This window comes from Canis lupus, chromosome 21 (genome assembly GCF_003254725.2).
Source record: "Canis lupus dingo isolate Sandy chromosome 21, ASM325472v2, whole genome shotgun sequence".
Taxonomy (NCBI): Eukaryota; Metazoa; Chordata; class Mammalia; order Carnivora; family Canidae; genus Canis; species Canis lupus.
Genome location: NC_064263.1, coordinates 46,474,382 through 46,494,131, shown reverse-complemented (window position 1 = coordinate 46,494,131; position 19,750 = coordinate 46,474,382). Strand labels below are relative to the sequence as shown.

The 19,750-nt window shown below is 38.1% G+C and overlaps 1 protein-coding gene and 1 long non-coding RNA gene across 3 annotated transcripts in view; both read right to left on the bottom strand.

Annotated features, from left to right (window-relative positions):
- The window catches only part of LOC118351755 (uncharacterized), a 49,567-nt gene extending 38,278 nt beyond the window's left edge, over positions 1-11,289 (bottom strand). The window contains exon 1 of the long non-coding RNA XR_004807691.2: positions 10,796-11,289. This is a non-coding gene — a long non-coding RNA (uncharacterized LOC118351755). The remainder of the gene's footprint in view (positions 1-10,795) is intronic.
- LUZP2 (leucine zipper protein 2) overlaps positions 1-19,750 on the bottom strand; it is a 477,909-nt gene that overhangs the window by 226,078 nt on the left and 232,081 nt on the right. The window lies entirely within an intron of this gene.

Below are 19,750 nucleotides of genomic sequence, written 5' to 3'. Positions count from 1 at the left end.
CAGCATAGATAGCTTCTATTTTTTTGATGAAAGAAGCAGCAGGGTATGACATTTAGTTTTTTTTTTTTTTTTTTTTTTTTTTTTGATAGTCACAGAGAGAGAGAGGCAGAGACACAGGCAGAGGGAGAAGCAGGCTCCATGCACCGGGAGCCCGATGTGGGATTCGATCCCGGGTCTCCAGGATCGCGCCCTGGGCCAAAGGCAGGCGCCAAACCGCTGTGCCACCCAGGGATCCCGACATTTAGTTTTATGTGTCAATCTAACTGGCCTGCAATACCCAGACATTCAATGTAACATTATTCTGGATACTTCTGTGAGTGTGGTTTTGGATGAGATTTATATTTAAATTGGTAGACTTTGAGTAAAGCAAGTTGCTCTGTAATGCGGGAGGGCCTCATCCAATCAGTCGAAGGAAGGATAGGACAAAAGACTGACTCCAAGCAAGAAGGAATTCTGTAGCTAACAGCCCTGAGACCCGACCTGAAACACTGGCTCTTCTTTGGGTCTTAAGCCTGCCAATCTATCCTGCAGATTCTGTACTTTCTTTTTTTTTTTTTTAAAGATTTTATTTATTTATTCATGATAGTCACAGAGGAGAGAGAGAGAGAGAGAGAGGCAGAGACACAGGCAGAGGGAGAAGCAGGCTCCATGCACCGGGAGCCCGACATGGGATTCGATCCCGGGTCTCCAGGATCGCGCCCTGGGCCAAAGGCAGGCGCTAAACCGCTGCGCCACCCAGGGATCCCCAGATTCTGTACTTTCAACCTCTATCATCATGTGAGCCAATTCCTTAAAATAGATCTCTCTCTCTCAATATAGATGGATATGTTTTGATATAAATGATATATATAAATCTCTCTCTCTCTCTCTCTCTCTCACACACACACACACACACACACACACACACCACACTTTCTACTGGTTGTATTTTTCTGGAGAAACCTAACACACAGGGATATCAACTAATACAGTGGGTTGAGCAAGAGGAGTTTAAAGTTTGAGGAGACAGAAGGAAGTACACAACAGGTATCATTTGGGGAGAATTAATAGACTGTGCAATGTACAAGAATGCAGGACTGCTTAGCAGTAAGAGTCCACTTAAGATCATTGATCATAAGTTCAAAATGAGATCAGTCATCATGCTTTTTTAATTTTTACTAGACACAGTCCCCTGCACTAGGGTAGGTATAAGGAGATTTAGATTTAATGAAATTTGGGATTTAGTCATTTGTGTATGGCAAAAGAAGGGAGGCATGAGGGACATGAGGGATCATCAAAGGGGGTGATTATTAGAATGAGTAGTACAAAGTAGGATGGAAAAGGAAGAGATGCGAGAACATGGTGGTTAGGAGACAACGAAAAGGTTGTGAGATCAACGGGTATATGTTTGCCAATCAAGGCCAAACTAACATATCGATCAAAAAACCCAAATGGGTACCATTATCTTTCATTAACTAAGAAATAAGAGCACACTGATAGTAAAATAAATACTATGTCTTGGTACTTAGCCTTAAAAGACCCCTATTTAGTTGTTTATCAGAGTGTCAAAGAGGGGAATGGCCAAGGTGTTCTACAAATGATTCCCTAAAAGACATGTCACGAAGAGAACATGTCAATAGCAACTCTCTTTCAAAATTGAAATTTTAACAATATGCAGTCTTACATCTGATAATAGAGTTAAGAAACAGGATTTGGGAAAATAACATGTTTTCATACTCAGATCAAGTTGGCGATCCAAGTTTCACACATATGTATGCATGCATATATTGGTATCTATAAATATTTATTTGGTAAAATACATATGTGTGATACAATCTATTAGAGACAGACACATTTCCGAAGATTCAGAGTTGAAGTGGAAAATAAAATTAGAGATGGAGCTAGGGACATTCCAAACATAAGTTTAATTCCTGCTTTTCATCCTATTTTTACTTAGACTTTTGCATGCTGCGGTGCTCTAAATGGCTGTGAAAACATAATCAAACTTCCAGAACTCTCTGTCCAGTCTTAGTGATCTTCTCTTGACTTTGAGGTTCCTATGTAATTATTAGAAATAGCATTTAGCAAGGAGAATTCATGACTAAATCTGGGTCATTTTATTCCACTCAGGTGGTGTCCCAGTCACCATTTCTTGCAGGGATCAGGGCTTTGCACACAGGGAGCAACACGTTTTTGGTAATACTGATTCTGTGAACACCCTAAGTCCACCTGGGCAAGTGTGTCGCACAGAGAACCTAGTTTTGTTAGCTGTAAGGACAAGTACTGACTATGAACCTGACTTCCCATCTACTTTTAACATACTGCACAGAAAATAAATGGGAGAGAAAGAAGGATCTTCTGAAGAAAAAAAAAAAAATGAAAACAAAGGATCTTGTGGTGGGTGTTAGAGACCCATGAAAAAACTGTGAGTGACCAAAAACAAACCAATTAGAAACCTCAACTGAGTGCTTTCTCCACTGTACTATCACTGCTCACACTGATATTTTTAATAGATGTAAATGAAAAATCACTTGACAATATGCAATTTTATATATTTTAACATTAAATCCCAATGATAATAATAATTATAGGGATTAAAGCCAATATTGAGAGGCTGACTATAAGCCAGTGATTGTTCCCAGTACTTTCCATATACTGAAGTTTTCATAATAAGCCTATGACGTAGATACTATGTTTATCTCTATTTTATAGTTGAAGGAAGAAGGAATTAAGCCTGCCGAAATTGCTGGATTTATAACCAGTGTACACTCAATTCAATTTTTTGGAGTCATGGATAAACACAACTGACATTCTGAGCTTGAGGCTCTGGAAGACACAAAATAGTCAGAGGAGCTTAATTTTATAAGAACTTAATTGGCTGAAGTTTCAGAAGGATGCCCAATTATAGATGTGGAAATACTAAGGCCTTTTTAAAATCATTACACGGGATCAAGGAGTAACTTGAGTTAGCAGGAACATTTAATTAACCGACTCATTCTTCAATTATGTTTATTAATTTAGGCTAAATATGATTTAAAAAAAATCCTCAATCCTTCTAAGTTTCAGTGACAATCATTTTCCAAGTGTACAGATCCTATTAAAGACTGTATAAATAGCATTTTTCTACTTATTAATATAGAGTTTCCTTATTGGAAATTTGTTCATGACGACATCTAGAAGAAAATGTAGGTGAATATGTAATCTAGTCAAGGATAGACTTCTAATCATTAAATTATTATCTAAATAGATCATTAGGTAGACAGATAATTAGACTGGCAGATAATTTCTTTAGGAGAGGGACAGATGTTATAAATAAGCAGCCATTTCTTTGAAGTTTACCAGAAATTTTTAGGACCATGAGAAAATCTGTATAAATGCCAGCTGGAAAGAAAAACATAATAATATATCCCATTTATAGAGGAATCAGGACTATATTTATTAGATACACTCACATATTCTAACTTATTCTTTCCATAGTAGAAACAAACAAAAAAATCCATATTTTTCTTATTTTCTTTATTCCTTTTTTTTCTATATTGAACATGCATGCATGCAGTTATATTTGGAAAATACATTAACCCTTTAAAATGTCTTATATAGGGGTGTTTGGGTTGCTCAGTGGGCTTAAGTGTCCAACTCTTGGTTTCAGCTCAGGTCATGATTTCACGGTGGTGAGACTGAGCCTCACCTCGAGCTCTGCTCTTAGAGGGGAGTCTGCTTGAAAGTCTCTCGTTCTCCCTCTGCCCCTGCCCCCACTCATGCTCTTCTCCCCCTCTAAAATAAATTCTAAAATCTCAGCATAAAGTCTCTTATATATAAATATATATTGAATACATTTTAAAGATTTATGCATATAAACTCACATATATAATGAAATTAAAATCATGAAATTCGTAATATGCTACTTATTTTTTAGGTTGCCCTAAGAGACACATTACGATCTCTTCACAACCCTGAGGGCTTTGTAAGGGCTTGAATAAAAAACATAATTATTTACCAAGTTGCCAGTGAGGGGCAAATGGTCCTACCAAGCAAACATAAGTGAATACAACGGTGTGCTCAGTCCCACCACCTGCCTTGATGCTACCTGAAGCACTAAAGTAACTAAAGCATGGAAGGGAGCACATGCTCAAATAACTGCACTTGGAGAAAGGTGGCCAGAAGTTCTAGTTCTGTGAGTCCTAACTAGTGCCAAATAGAAACAAAGCAGCCGTACGAGGAATCAGCCTGGTCCTTTTAAAGCTTACGGCCTTTCACCTGTCAAAGGTCACCGGTGGGGGCAAGATGTGGCCTGAGACTTCCTCTGGCTTCACCGGTGTGTAAAAGATCACGTGGGTAGAATCAGAGCAATATTTTCATTGCCAGTCATAATCATGTGTTTACCTTAACTGAGTTTTTCTTCTTCATTCTGATCGTATTATAATAACATGTTAGGACGGAATTGACCACAAAGGTCCCCTTGAAAAGCTCATTAAGCTTCCTGATGAAATGTCAGACACTTCTATAGATATACCATTAATACTTCCAAGTGAATAACAACGTCTTCACAGGTCACAGACTACTTAAATTACTCAGTGAAACATGTCCCAGCAAGGCCCACCCTTTATTTAATAAAGCACGTGTTGACACGGTCAAAGCTGGCGTCCCTTTTTAACGCATCATTGGCCATCAATCCACCTACCCAACATACAGTTAACTCCTCCTTCCTCTCTCCCTCGCTTCCTGCCCTTGAACTGAGCGAGTAGCAGTCCCCCAGAGGGCGGCACGTAAGCGCCAGGGTGACAGGAACTAACCAGCAAGGTGACGAAAGCCACAATAGAGAGACACATGCCTCCCGGGAGGGGAACAGATGAGGAAGTCAATCAATTAACGTGGGCGGGCTCTGAAAGGTCATCAAGGGCTGCCTTTCAAAGAAGGTTTGACTTCAAAAGCATCCGACTGCGGGGAGGAACGTATTTGTGGGGCGTGGAACCTGCAGGCCTTTGCAATGGGTTCCCCACTTTCACAAAGCTGTGAAATTCATATTTGGATCAAATTCACCCAGTTTCCCGAAAGGCTGATGTCAATTCACTTGACATCGGCCTTTTATCTAGTACTAATATCTAGTACTTTTATGTAGATGTGTAGATGTATGTGTATGTGTTTACTTTTGCACATGCACTAACGACTAACCCATACGTGGAGCAAAAATGGTAATATGTTAAAAGATAAGAGTCACGCAAAACTGACCTTTTGTGCAGATTCTACCTTTTATTTTTAAAGATTATTTATTCATTCGTGAGAGACACAGAGAGAGGCAGAGACACAGGTAGAGGGAGAAGCAGGCTCCCTGTAGGGATCCTGATGTGGAACTCGATCCCAGGACCCTGGGTTAATGCCCTGAGCTGAAGGCAGACACCCCACCGCCGAGCCCCCCAGGCATCCCTGATTCTACCTTTCTACAGTGTGGAGCATATAATACAAGAACTACTTCTACACAGCTACCAATTCACTATCGTCCTGTCTAAGTGGAGGACTCAGGCACTCTTTGAATTAATAGGAATTCCATAAATCCCCAGTGTTTGACCCCACGGCTTTAGAGAAGGAGACTTCTTGGGATAAAACTGACAGAATGGAGATTCTGATTCTTTATTGCCAGACCATGCACTCAGCTTGCTTTTGAAAGGAAACAGGTTGTTTTCTGTTTTGTGGCATGACCACTGAGCAACTTCCAAAGAAAAAAGAAGAGGATGTCTATTAAAAAAAAAAAAAAAAAATCTAATGGAACCAACACCACTAAGTAAATACACTGATGCAAATGTATCCTGAAAATTTGTTTTAGTCAGCATTGTTTCCCATGGAAATCTTCAAAGATTCTTAATTAATAAGTAAGACATGTTGGTAGATATTTTCAACATGAATGACGGTTAAAAAGATAAGGATTCTAAACTTGTCAGATCAAAAAAGAAAAGTGTAATTCGAACAAGATGGATTTTCTACCCAACTAAGGGGATTTAGCTATCTTAGAAAAACTTGCCTCTGACATTGTTGGGAGAAGAAAGTTCTGTGTCAGCTTACATGCACATTGTGCCATGCGCTGTTCTGCTGATTGAGAGGACATTGAGCATGAAGTGATTCACTAACAGTCTCAGGGTCTGTGTCGAGGGGTGCATTTAATGATCTGACATAAGGGAAGCCTCGGAGCTGCACAGATAGCACCGGGGTCCATACATATCCCAAAATAGTTTAAGAAGCAAAATGGGTTTCATTTTCCATTTCCCAGAATGTTGATCCTGAAAAAAGAAAAATAATCACCCCTCTCCCCCCAAAAGATGGGTGTACACCTAAAGGACTCAGGTAAAGTACTCTTTAGTTACTTATTAAGAACTTAACCATGTATCATGTGCTGCATTAGAAAGAGCGTGGGGGTAAAGAGTGAATAAATAGGTGCAACAGACAAGTGCAACGCACTGTGAGAACTTTTAAGATATGAGAAATGTAGGGCAGGGCCAGAGCAGAGAAGGGAGCGTTAAGCTAGCTCTGACAAAGTCTACAGGGATGAAGGAAAGTTTTCTACAAAAGCTGAAAGACAGATATACAGTTATGATGATGATACTTTGCCTTATTTGAGGAAAAAAAAAGGAAAATTCCTCTCAAATAGGATATGAAACACTAAGAACGTTTATATGTTTCATAAAGAGTTTCTAGACTGAACAAGAACTTAACATTTAGTCAAATAAAGTATACATGGAAAAAAAAAAGTATCTAAAAGAACAACTACAATTTTCTCTTTTTTATATAGCCAGGGACTCAGTTCTGTTCAGTTCCACTGTCCAGAAGATGGTAACCTGGTCCTAACTGCAACAGATGCTGGGAGGCGAGTAAATGGGAGTCCCAGCTAAGTAGGTATAAATTTCCTGCTAAAACTCACTTGTATGACCAAATACAAGACTGGGAGAAGGGACATTGACAGATACATGGCTGTTTCCACCATGATTTTAAATTCTCCTGGTGACCAAGGGAGGCAGTAGTGACAGACCACAGGTAAGTAGTGTATTTACCTAAAGAGTACATAACTTATGTGTTCTGCGATCTAAAAACTGTGTGAAATGTATGAAATTTTGAGAGATTGTTTGCAAAATCTAGTTGGAGATACACAACTTAAGAAATAAAACTTCTAAGCAAACTGCCTTCCAGTAACCAAATATCAAACTATTTTACAGCACAAGAAAGGGCCAATTCTTTTTTTTTTTCCTTTTTACGTGGTAAAATAATACAAAAATCCATTACTAGCTTAGTCATTAAGCTTCCTAATGAAATGTCAGACACTTCTATAGATATACCATTAATACTTCCAAGTATTTATTATTCATCAAACCTGAAGAATATTAAAAACTTATTTGCAATAAATAAATAAATAAATAAATAAATAAATAAATAAAAAATAAAAACTTATTTGCAAATACCTATCAGCTGATAACCGAAAATTCTCAATTCCTTTCTGTTTACCTCTTAAAAATCAAAATATTAAAATATATATATATATATATTTATCTAGCAAATTTATATATAAGTTAAGTTTGAGTTACAAGAAAAGTTATAAAATTCTATTAGTCTTATTTAGAAAAAAAAAAATCGGGCAAGTATAATTTCATTGAAAACGCGGGATAGCTGTTCTCTATTACGTCAAAGGAGGTATAATCTCATCTAGAAAATAAGAAATCCATGGGAATATGAGAGGTGTAGCATCCGACCCAACAGAAATAGCGTTATGAATACAAGAGGTTTATTTTCTCACAGCTGTGGCAAGAATAGTGAGCTTAGACCATGCAAACCTGCACGTGGTATGCGGGGCCTGTTCAAAGAGCCAGTTATTTAGGTGGTTAGTTTCACATTTATTTCAGAGTTGATAGTCATGGGGGTGGAAAAACGGTAGGTAGAGTTGAGAAAAGCATCTTAAAAGGAGAGGGGGAAAAGTGGAGAGCCTAGTTCCTCCTCTACTCTTCCCGAGCTCTACGAAACTAAGCAACTTGAACAGTCTCGAGGATTTCTCTTCCACTGCAGAATGTGTCCTGCTTGACTTCCGGTTCGTGCAAAGTGAGATCGTGTATATAAATGGGCTTGCTTGCCACCAACAAGTGCAATTACAAGTGCAAAATGCGAGGTACGGCAATGGTTAATGATCCAAATCTGGGTCCTATTTCTTAACATTCCAGATGCCTCATTTTCTGTGACTATAAAATTATTTAAATCCTTATTATAATATCCCAAAGTCCGTTGATTGCTTTGGCTCTCTGGCATTCGATTCTAAAGGTGCACCTGAATCTAGTGTTGCGGAACTATCTCTTGCTTATAGTGGCTACCAGACCATTCAATCAGTTGTCCTGCTCTTCCTTGGCCAATACGAATACCTGAGACCCAAGGCAGACTATGGAAAATCCTCACTACGGCTCCCCTCGGACCATACTGGTAGTGCCACAATGGCCACTCTTCAAGAGTCCCCTTCTCGGCCCTTTAGAGTTACAGGTGGACACATCCCCTGACATTTCTGAGGACTCTGCATTTAAACAACAGAGTCCCTCCTGTCTACACTGAAGAAGTGCAGATGGCCAAGCCTCAAGTCACAAGCACTGATAATAAACCTCTAAACCTTACTCAGGAGTCCCTAGACTAAAGAAGCTCTCCAAATGGTCCTTTTAAAAAATAATAATATTTTTTTTTTCTCCAAATGGTCCTTAGGAGCCAGCCAGCAGCTGCATACCAAGCAGCATTCTAGAACCACGTGTTGAGAGACTTCCTGTTCAAACTGTGGACTGTGCACTGGTGGGACTGGCATCACTTGGGAACTTGTTAGAAATGCAGAATATAGGACCCGCTCTTAAGCAGAATCTGCATTTTGTACAAGATCCCCAGTTGTTTTCATATATCTTAAAGTTTTAGAGGTATTGAGAAAGACAGTTTCAAAAAAAAATGTTTTGGGTAAAGAAGAGATTATAAGTCAATGTGAAATGCCACATTTAGATAGGATATAATACATGGTTTTAGAAGGTTCTTAAATGTATAAAAACGTTTCTATGAAGTAGCAACTCACTCATAATTTCCTAATATAAGTTTTGGGTTATTAATGTGTACCATGATATTTAAGAAATCTATTTTTCTTTTAGAGAAAATGGAAAATGATAATGGAAACGGAAGTTTCTCTTGCCTGGGGCTATACACATTCTTGGAACAAAGGCCTTAGTGAATGATGGACAACATCACTCTGTCTAGTGTTGCCTTCCGCAACATTCAGACATACGGTGGAAAAGGACCCATTATTGTTTTGAGAGGCCAAATATGGTAGGTTCCATCGATCCCAACAATGTTAGTATTTCTATTTCAGTGCAGAGTACAAAAAAGTTTCTCTGCACTAATAATCCACTAAGTCTCACTAAGTCTCCAGGAGGTTGAAACAATCTATGATTTTCACTATTATTAAAGTGAATAAACCATTCACAGAAGTGGGGAGGAGGGAAAAAAGCCCAGAAAGGGCAAAAAAGGTGAAGTGTTTTGGTTGATGGTCGAAATTACATTTAAAAGAAGTAGATCGATTTTCAAACTTCAGTTAGGCTTAGTGCGAAAATGATAAAAGATTGAACACAGTAACTTGAATTCACAGTATAAACTCTAGTTAAGAGTGGAAAGTGGGGACGCCCGGGTGGCTCAGCAGTTAAGCACCTGCTTTCGGTTCAGCCTGTGATCCTGGGGTCCCAGGATCGAGTCCCGCATCGGGCTCCCTGCATGGAGCCTGCTTCTCCCTCTGCCTTCCTTCTGCATCTCTCTGTGTCTCTCATGAATAAATAAATAAAATCTTAAAAAAAAAAAAAAAAAAAAAAGAGTGGGAAGTCCTAGCTCTCCTGTCAGTCTGGTTTCAAACCCCAGCTCCACAACTGACTGTAACTTTTACCTCCCCATTCCTTAATTCATTCATGTGAAAACTATGGATGGTGGTGCTGAACGGGACTTGAAAAGGTTTAGCTCACACATTGGTTGGTGTCTTTACCAGTATTTATTAAAACATTATTTTCTTAAGGGTCTGTGCAGAAACAGTGTCACATGATAAAGGTGTTCTAGGAACCACAGAACCACGGATCTTGACTGATCCAGGTCTGTGAACCAGAGGTCTTTAAACAAAACAAAACAACAAACCGGGTGCATAGATTGAGTGGGATAATGCATGTAAAGCTCCTTTTTTTTTTGCATGTAAAGCTCTTAATATGGTACTACGCAGACTGGCCCTGGCTGGTCCTGTATACACAGTAAATACTAGGAAAGGTGAGTTGTCATCATCATCATCATCGACACAGATCCACCCCAGGGCTAGCAGATGTCCTGTTTAATATTTTTTGTACAAGGCGAATAAGTAAAATGCTTGGTCCCTAGTATCTGTTATAGTGCTATGACATAATACGATGTCTTTTGAGAGGTCTTTCCCACATAAGACTAAGATTTGCAACAAAGCTTGGAAAGCATTTCAATCTTATTTCTGCCCTGCTGCAGCGCTCGGAACACAAGAGACATGTATAAATTATGGTTTAAGATGAAGCAGATGGGTATCTTGCCATCATGTATAAATTGCATTTACATGGACGAATGGAACTCTTGCCAAACTTTCAGTTCAGTTTCAAAATTAATCCCGGGAACAGTAGCTGCCATAACACACTTAAGTAGTTATTGTTAATGATAACCTGGATACCAATCTCTACTGTATTAGTTTCCTGAGGCCATTGTAATAAATTACCACAAATTTAGTGGATTAAAACAAATTTAGTGGATTAAAACAAGAGAAACTCATTACCTAACAGTTCTGGAAGCCAAAAGTCAGAAGTCAACAGGCTGACAAGATAAGGAAGCAACTCAAGTGTCCATCTACAGGTGAATGGATGAAGGAGATGTGGTATATCCACAATAGAATCTTATTCAGTCATAAAAAAAGAACGGAATCTTGCCATTTGTAACAACATGGATGGACCTAGAGGATATGATGCTAAATGAAATAAGTTGGATAGAGAAAGATGAATATCATACGATTTCACTCATATGTGGAATTTGAAACAAAACAAACAAAAGAGACAAAGACTCTTAAATGCAGAGAACAAACTAGTAGTTGCCAGAGGGAGGTGAGGGTGGGTGGGTGAAATGGATTAAGGGGATTAAGAGTACTATAATCTCGATGAGCACTGAGAAATGTTATAAAATTATTGCATTATTACTGTATGCCTGGAAGTAATAGGACACTGTCATTACACTTGTATTTAAAAATGAAAAAAAATAGGGGATCCCTGGGTGGTGCAGCGGGTTAGCGCCTGCCTTTGGCCCAGGGCGTGATCCTGGAGACCCGGGATCGAATCCCACGTTGGGCTCCCGGTGCATGGAGCCTGCTTCTCCCTCTGCCTATGTCTCTGCCTCTCTCTCTCTCTGTGTGACTATCATAAATAAATTTTTAAAAAATGAAAAAAAAATAAAAAATAAAAGATATCACCCCTCTCCCACCAAAAAAGTCAACAGGCCAAAATTATGGTGTCTACAGACTTCAGCTACTTCCAGAGGCCATACGGGTGGGTGTGTTCCTAGCCCCTTCCCGTCCCTCACGGCTGCTGGCACTCACGGACGTACGGTTGGGTTGCGTCTTTCCCATCTCCAAGGCCAGCACATTCAAAGCTCTCACTACTTTGTCTTCACACAGACTCCTCCTCTATGTGTCAAATAAGGACACTTGTGGTTCCACCAGAATAAATCAGCATAAGCTCACCTTAACTTAGGCACATATGTAAAGACTCTTTCTTTATAAGGTAACATGTACAATTTTCAGGGAGTAGGACCTACTATCTTTGGGTCATGCTCCAGCCTACTACATGTATTTTCCACGTAAAAGCTGATCAAAGACTGTACCATATTTGGTTTGTGGACAGCCTTATATTATAGGTAACATTTTTAAGGAGAACCAGGAGGGGTACAAAGGTAGTTGTTCTCATTACTATTCTCTCATCTGACCCTCATAACAACTGTGGGATGAACACGGTATTTCTACTTAAACGATAACAACATTTTTAAGTAACAGGAATGGTGTCTAAGATGTGATTTGAAGCTGGTGTATTTTTTAGGCCTCTATTTCAACTCTGCCAACTTTCTCATTACCCATGACACCTACAGTTGTGCTTCTAAGGAGTCATGTTTTCTGTGTGTCTGAAGGGGGAAAATGCCTTATAATAGCCTAAGTATCGCCAAATATTTCCAACATTCCGTGAATTTGCACACTCACTAGAAATAAACTCTAAGGTAATGTTTTTTAAACAGCTTTTGTTAAAGTTAACATTTTACCACCCTAAATGTAGGCTGAATGAGGAAACCTTTTAAAAATGATCTTGGTGGATCACCTGGTAACTATGCACGTTGCACTTATTTATGACACGTACTAGAGAACAGCTTAGTTTGACGTTCAACTTTTTAAAGACATTCCTATAATATTCCAAGAAGCTCTAAGCAACCAAAAGACAATTTACAGTCACTTAGGTATTTGCTAGAAATATTAAGAGCCATCCTCTTGGAATTTATCTTGACTTTAATAGTTCAACATTATTAGTGAACAGGTTTGTGTTGCTTCTACAGACTAAGAATTTATAAACTTTGAAATCCTGAAGCCATAATTTAGGGAATCGCGGGGATCAATTCATCCAAACCACTTATTTTACCAATAACCCTCAGGAAGCTGTGGCTTCTCCAAGGCAACAGAGTAAGTTTGAGATGCTGATGGAAATTTCACTTGTTAACAAGCTCAAGTGAAGTATTTCTCTCATGCTTCCTTCCTCCCCCCTCCCTCCCTTCCTCTCTTTCTTCTTTCCTTGCTGGTTACTATCTTTCACGCTTTCAGTCAGGAATCAAAGGACAATATCTTGCCTTCCAGCCCCATGTATAAAAGACTAGGGATAGCAAGTGTTAGTGATTTCTCATCAATAAGAGGTTTCTGATTCTCTGTGATCATCAAAATCAGTACAGGTTTGATTTCAGGAATCACATTCTGAGAAATGTGAATCCTCACATTTCTGAGACTTTCATTCTTATGAGTTATGGACAATGGCCCCTCCCATATAATGCATATAAATATAATCTACTTAAGAAATATTTATTATTTTTTTTAAAAAGAAATATTTATTATTCACTCAACAAATATTTATCAAGTTCCTATGATGTTTCAGGAAAGATACAGAGGATATAATGCTGAAAAAAGATAATGCTCCAATCCTTATATATTTAAAAAAATGTGCATATAGTTAATAATACAGCACTGTGCACTTAAAATTGGTTAAGAAGGCAGATTACATGACGTGTGTGTGTGTGTGTTTTCACAGTCTTTATTTTTCAGAGCAGTTTTAGTTTTTTTGTTTTTGTTTTATTTATTTATTTATTTATTTATCTATTTATTTATTTATTTATTTTTATTTATTTTTTTTATTTTTATTTTTCTCCATGCAGGGAGCCCGACGCAGGACTTGATCCTGGGGCCCCAGGATCACACCCTAGGCTGAAGGTGGCACTAAACCGCTGAGCCACCTGGGCTGCCCAGAGCAGTTTTAATTTCACAGCAAAACTAGGGGATGATATTGAGATCTCCTACGTACTCCCGATTCCACGCTCTCCCCACCAGAGCAATTACCTTTGTACAGCTAATGCACCTACAGCTTTGTCTCTCAAAGTTCATAGTTTACATTAGGGGTCACTCTCGGTGTTGTACACTTTGGGGGTTTGGACACATGTATAACGAGGTGTATCCATCATGACAGTATCATGCAGAGCACTTCCATGCTTAATGACTTTCTGTGCTCCCCCTCTTCATCCCTGCCCTCCTCTCTAACTCCCGGCAACCACTCATCTTTTCACTGTATCCAGAATTTTGCCTTTTCCAGAATGCCATAGAGTTGGAATGACATAATAGGTAGACTTTTCTGACCAGCTTCTTTCATTTAGGAATATGTGCTTATGTTTCCTTTGTGTCTTTTCACAGCTTGATAGCTCATTTAGTGCAAATATTCCACTGTCTGGATTATTACAGCTCATTTATAGACTAATCTACCAAAGGAAGGTCGCTTCTAGGTTTTGGCATTGTGAATAAAGCTGCTATAAATATCCATGTACGAGTTGTTATGGTGTTGTGAGTTTTCGATGCTTTTGATAAATATCAAGGAGTGTGATTTCTGAATCATATTTAAAAGTATCTTTAATTCTGTGAGAATCTGCCAAACTGTCTTCCAAAATGCCTACCATTTTGCATTCCCAATATGTCATGTGATTTTACCAAAAAAAAAAAAAAAGAGAGAGAGAGAGAGAGAATCAAAATGAACAAGTAAATCAATGAAGTATGTAATATAATTTCAAGAAATGTTACCTGTTATAAGGAAAGACAAGCCAAGATGAAGGGTCAGAGATTTTTCTCTTACTCATGGATTTTTAGAACAAGGCTATAAATTGTCTTAAATTATAGCCTAATATATTTGATTTGGGTGTGGTACAAAGAAGTCGGCTATCTTGCCATTAAAACAATTATCTATTTCGGACACACTAGTACTTTCTAAAATGAAACTACATAATGATGAACTCAGAAAATAGTCATTTACCGTATCACTTTTGCCCCCAAGGAATAATCCCTATAAAATTAATATTTATGCATCCAAATTATTAAGAGAATAAGGAAACTGATCCCATTGTATTACTGTGAGCTTTTCTGAATTGTAAAAGTTCTCAGAGGCATAGCTAGCTATCCCATGTAGTAATTCTGAAGATAATACTAACACAACACCTACAAACTCATGGCATATGCATTTCTATTATGGATTAACTGGGAGATCGTGTGTATATTTATAATTTTTAAGTCATTATTATTTAGATTTGTTTCTTCTCCTTGTCAATCCTTCCATCCATCTTCTCAAATTTGCTTAAATGAATCTCCCCCAAATTCCCTTTTCTCACGCCTCTAACTAGTTGTAGCTCCTTTGTCTTCCTCTATCCCAGCCTATGTTCTTGAGTAGACTACTTAACATGTAAAGTCGTCATGGAAGGGATAAACTCCATTGTACGTTTGGACATAAAGGCTGGGTTGGCACATAGGTTCCAGGAATAATGTTGGATTCATGATGCACAAAGGAGGTGATAATGGAGGGAAGGAGGGGCAGAGAAGCAAATACAACATAATAATGTATCTCTGAAAATTAAAAACAAAGAAATTCTATCATTTCCTTCCAGGCACAGAGATAGAGATTTCCCTATTGCCACTTGTCATTGAAAATTTGAATGTAGCAAGTAAATATAAAATGAGAAGAGTGAAGACACTTAATATGTTTGGAATGAGGGTGGAATTATTTGCAAGGGAGCATTGCTAACAAAAATATGGTGATGCAAATACATTGTGCATGACTTGGGACCTGAAATGATTAAAATTACTTACAGGCTCTGATGTGAGGGATACTAAGGAAATGAGTGAGGATGACAGGGAGGGATACATGTATTCAGTGGTTTTCTGGATACATTTTATGAGTCTAATATCTAGTCACTCTTTTTCAATGAATTTTTCTTTCCTGTGGGAAATCCAGCTGTTTTCAAAAGGGCTAATCCCATCTTACAAAAGGGTATATATATATATATATATATATATATATATATATATATATATTGCTTTTTCATTTAACAAATTAATATTTTGAGGTACATAAATATAATGTTTATATATATATTGCTTTTTCATTTAACACATTAATATTTTGAGGTACATAAATATAATGCTTATAAAAAACATGAAAATAAGAAATCAAACTTTCTCCTTTACTTGAAGCATGGCAGAGAACCTAGCTATTCCCCAGCAGAAAATAGAAACAGTGACCCAATTGCTCTGAGGGCACATGTCACACAATCTCAATGGAGAATCATTTCTAAAATTGCATATAATTTTAGATGCAGGCATAGAGCCAACATTCTGATGCTAAATTAGAACTTGGCAGAATTGATTGCAGCAGGAAATAAAATAAAATTTAAGGTAGATTGTAATCTCCCGTAAGACAGCAGTTCTGGCTTACTTCTGAAATGCAGAGTAAAAATGATGTGTCCCTGCAAAGTAGAAAATTCACTGATGTAGTTGTATCTGGCACTGGAAATTCTCAGATTTATTTTTCTGTGTATTATGCTTTGGCTCTATCAGATTGGCTGCCCCAATCCTTTCTTATAACACATACCTACAACATTGATCTGGACACTAAAAGCACATACCTGCTTTAAGTATGAAATTGGATTCAGCTACAATCATCAAAATTAACTGCTTTCTTTCACCAATAAATAGCTAACAATCTTTTTAATATATATTTTTAAGTATTTTTTATTTTATTTTATTTTATTTTATTTTATTTTATTTTGAGAGAGAGCACATGTGTGGATGCAGAGGATCTCAAGCAGATTCCCTGCTGAGTGCAGAGCCCAACATAGGGCTCAGTCTCATGACCCGAGCTGAAATCAAGACTCCAACATTTAACCAACTGAGCCACCCACGTGCCTTTAATCTTTCATGTACAAGGGAATGTTTTTATGATGATAAAATACCATCTTTTTATGTTTGCTTTTTGGCTGTGAATAGCTACAAACTCTAATTCCTTTCTTTCTCTAAAAAGTCACCTCTTCAATAAAACATTCAGTGTCCTCCACACCTGGGTTAGTATTGCCCTCATCTGTCTTCTTGCAATGTTTTATTATAGAATGTTTATTTCAGTCTGTTTATTATGATTATCTGTGTGATTTTTGTAATTATTAATGTGTCATTTTTATGTGGAAAATGTCATTATTAAATTCTGTTCTTTTTTTTAAAGATCTTATTTATTTATTTTGATGAAGTGAAAGAGAGAATGCATGAGCCGGGGGAAGGGCAGAGGGAGAGTAAGAATCTCAAGCAGACTCCATGCTGAGCTGAGCACAGAGCCAAAATCAAGACTCAAGACTTAACCAACTGAGCCACCCAGGCGTCCCTTAAATTCTATTCTTTATATTTCTCATAGACAAATATCATTTTATATAATTTAAATTTAATTATATATATATAATCTACCATATTATATATATAATAGATATATAATATATATATATAATCTAACATATTGTTGGGACAATATTAGGAATTAAGTAAGATGCTGGGCAGCCCCGGTGGCACAGCGGTTTAGCGCCGCCTGCAGCCCAGGGCGTGATCTGGAGACCCTGGATCGAGTCCCATGTCAGGCTCCATGCATGGAGCCTACTTCTCCCTCTGCCTGTGTCTCTGCCCCTCTCTCTTTCTCTCTCTCTGCATCTCTATGAATAAATAAATAAAATCTTAAAAAAAAAAAGGAATTAAGTAAGATGCTTATTCCAGACATGAACATATAAACCAATCTTACAGGTACTTCTAAACAAGCAATATTAAAGTACTTCCACAGACAGATTTTTATGTAATAAAATGCTTACTCTTTCCTGTTAAAAAATCACCTAAGACTCGCACCTAATAAAATGTTCCCTCCTTGCCTGTTTGCACAAAATGCTATTGATGGTGGGTTGGTTTGAAAAATACCAAGTTCCTATCTACATAGAACTTCAGAAGGTGACCCTATTTGGAAATAGGGTCTTTGCATATGTAATTAAGTTAAAAACCAAGTTACAGGGCACCTGGGTGGCTCAGTGGTTGAGCGCCTGTCATTGGCTCAGGGCCTGATCCCAGGGTCCTGGGATCGAGTCCCACATGGGGTTCCCTGCAGGGAACCCGCTTCTCCCTCTGCCTGTGTCTCTGCCTCTCTCTCTCTGTCTCTGTGTCTCTCATGAATAAATAAATAAATAATATTTAAAACAAACAAACAAACAAACAAAAACAGTTATACTGGATTAGGGTGGATCCTAAATTTAATAACTGGTGTCTGTGTAAGAAGAGCGAACACACACGGAGAAAGCCATATGAAGACAAAAAGCAGAGATTCTTGACAAGCCGAAGAATGAAGAATGTCAAGGATTGCCTGGAGGCAACAGTCACTAGAAAGAGGCAAGGGAGGATTATGATCTAAACCTTCAGAAGGAGCACTGCTGCCGGCACTTTGATTTTTGACTTCTCGCCTTCAGAACTGTGAAAGAGTCAACTTCAGTTGTTTTAAGCCACCCAGTTTGTGGTCCTTTATTACAGTAGCCCTGGGACCTAACATAGATGGGTAAACTTTACATAATGGATACACAACCAGCCAGCATAATCAGTTCACCCCAATTTCCCAGAACTAATCACTTTAAAAAAAGGCAAACCAGCAGGTATAAAATAAAAGGCTGTAATGGAATTACTTAAAAACATCTCGGGCATGTCCTGGACCCAGTATATATTTGACTCACACTTTACACCTATTCATCTGCAGACAGCCATGAGAATCCACTTTCAGAATGATGACCTGAAGCACTCTGTCACATTATGAAATAACCCATCATCTTCACTTGAATGTGTTTACTGAGGCAAGAAGATGGAATAATTTATTTTAGAGAGACTTACAGCCAGAAGAGTTGAATCAAAATGGATTTTCTTCTTAAAATTTACTAGAGATTTCTCTAGAGCAGTGGTTATTGACCTTTATTATTTTTGTCTCAGCCATGGATTCCCTCTGAGAATCTAAACCCTCTCCTTTGAAAAATACTTGTGTCTATCTATACTTTTTTGTTATCTTAAAATTTTAGGATGGTCAGAGATTCCCTGATATCAATTTTTATATCTGATAAGATCTCTAAGCATCCCTATTGTAGAGAATAGTAAATTAGGGAAAGCCACTTCAATTTCCAAATTTGGAGGTTTTGTCCCATGTTTATTCAACTCACTTCATTTATTGGTGCTAAGCACAGACTTGGGCATGGTCTTAATTTATTCTCACTGCACAGAGTCCAGGCCTATGTTTATTTTCTGGGTGTCAAAAATCTGAATTATAGTATTTTAGGGAAGGTAGGAGTCTAACTTCAAAAGTCAGCATCTAATTGAGGAATGAATCCAGAGAAAAGCAAAGTTAAAATAACATTATAAGGAGAGGTAAGATGTCATTCATACACACAAGATACTGTGACTTACACACATGCGTAACTGAATGATCCACCAGCGGTACTTACAGTAAATGCCCAGAACCCTTCAGCAATGGTCTGCCATATACTAAAGCTGTTATCATGGACTTTAATCTTTATTAAGAAAAGGGGTACCTGGCTGGCTTAGTCATTTAAGTGTCTGCCTTCAGTTCCGGTCATGGTCCCAGAGTCCTGGGATCGAGGCCCATGTCAGCCTCCCTGCTCAGTAGGATGCCTGCTTCTCCCTCTTCCCTCTGCTCATTCTCTCTCTCTCTCTCTCTCTCTCTCTCTCTCTCTTTTAAGTTGTTATAATACACAGGCTACCAAATTTGGGAAAACTGTGTCTACAATGTGAAAATTATCCATAGTGTTAAACCCATATCCCCAAGGAAAAATTAAAGCAAACAAATTAGAAACAAATCCCCTCTATTTTTAAAATTCATTATAGGTCCAGAGCAGACATGACTTACTCTTTGCTAATCAGACATGATCCCTGCAATATATACATAGATACAGAAATTAGTTACATGAGAAAACAGTCGATGTTATCCACTATCCAAGACTTGGGGCTGTATGGTGTCAGAGTCTGCAGGGATGGGGGCAAAAAAGTGGCGGGGAGAGGTAGCTGTGCCTTAAGACAACCAGCTCTAGGATGTATGGTGGTTATTCCTAA